The following is a 1162-nucleotide window of genomic DNA, read 5'->3' on the forward strand; positions in this document are numbered from 1 at the left end:
AATGTGAACCTCATTTACTCCCTTAATTCTTTTAGTATTCCTGAGTGATTGACTCCGTTGTTGGGAATTATTTGCTTGTCGCTGGAAGAAATCTCAAATCTCTTATGCACGTTTTGACATTAGCTCTCCCCCACTCGTTGCCATTAGCCATTCTTACATTGCTACAATAATCCCTCTAAAACGTGTTAGCATTGGTGTCATTTCTCGTACCCATGATGTGGACACTTCAAAAGTAGTCCATTGAATCGCTCCCATACTTTGAAAAATTGCTCGTCTTCTCTCTGGGTAAACTCTGAAATTTCTCTGTGAATAGCATTGTTTTTATACACTGGGAAGTATTTATTCAAAAAATTTGTTACCATTTGTTCCCATATGTAATGCTATTAGCAGACAATGCATTGAGTCATGAACAAGCTCTATCCTTTAAAGAAAATGGGAATAGTCTAAGTTTAACATCATCGTCTGAAAAATTCTCATATTTAAAAGTTTGACAAACAGCATGAAAATCATTCAAATGATTATATGGGTCCTCATTTTCTAGGCTATAGAATATTGGGAGATAATTTAGCACACTAGGTTTTAGTTCAAAACTCCTAGCAACTACATTTGGGTATCTTGTGTATGATGTGCTCAAGTTAGCTAATAGACTGAAGTAGTCTTTAAATGGCCTCTCCTGTGGTGCTTATTGTTGTTGTTGCAAATTCATTTCTCTTTTATCTTTAATTACAACGTGTTTGTGTGTGCGAAGTGTTTTTTCAAGTTCAAGGTCTATGGGCTCAACATTAGGTAATAATGACCTTCAACCATACATGCAAAGAACACAAAAATAAATGGGAACAAAACAAATAAAAATAAAGAAGAAGGAGAAATTACGATACTAATCTTATCGCGCTATTGCAACCTTTCTATAAAAACACACTTAAAATACGTGAAATAAATTAACTAAAAAATAAGTTAAAAAATTACAAAGAAAAATAACTTGAAAATTAAATTACAGAATTTTAAAGAAGAGAAAAAGAAAAGAAATACTTACCTCTAAATGCAGATTCACTTTTTTTTCTTTTGTTAAATAAGAAAAAAATTACAAGAGGATAACTAAAAGAAATGATTTACGAAAATTAATTCTACAAATTAAAATAACTTACCTCCCCAGCAACGGCGC

General features: G+C 32.2%; 1 non-coding gene across 1 annotated transcript; it reads left to right on the forward strand.

The window, feature by feature from the left end:
* Positions 1-207: 207 nt before the first annotated feature.
* On the forward strand, positions 208-311 carry LOC112097488. The gene has a single exon (XR_002905020.1). It is a non-coding gene; the product is annotated as a small nucleolar RNA R71 (small nucleolar RNA).
* Positions 312-1162: the final 851 nt, after the last annotated feature.

Source organism: Citrus clementina, unplaced genomic scaffold (assembly GCF_000493195.1).
Source record: "Citrus clementina cultivar Clemenules unplaced genomic scaffold, Citrus_clementina_v1.0 scaffold_6, whole genome shotgun sequence".
In the NCBI taxonomy this organism is placed as follows: Eukaryota; Viridiplantae; Streptophyta; class Magnoliopsida; order Sapindales; family Rutaceae; genus Citrus; species Citrus x clementina.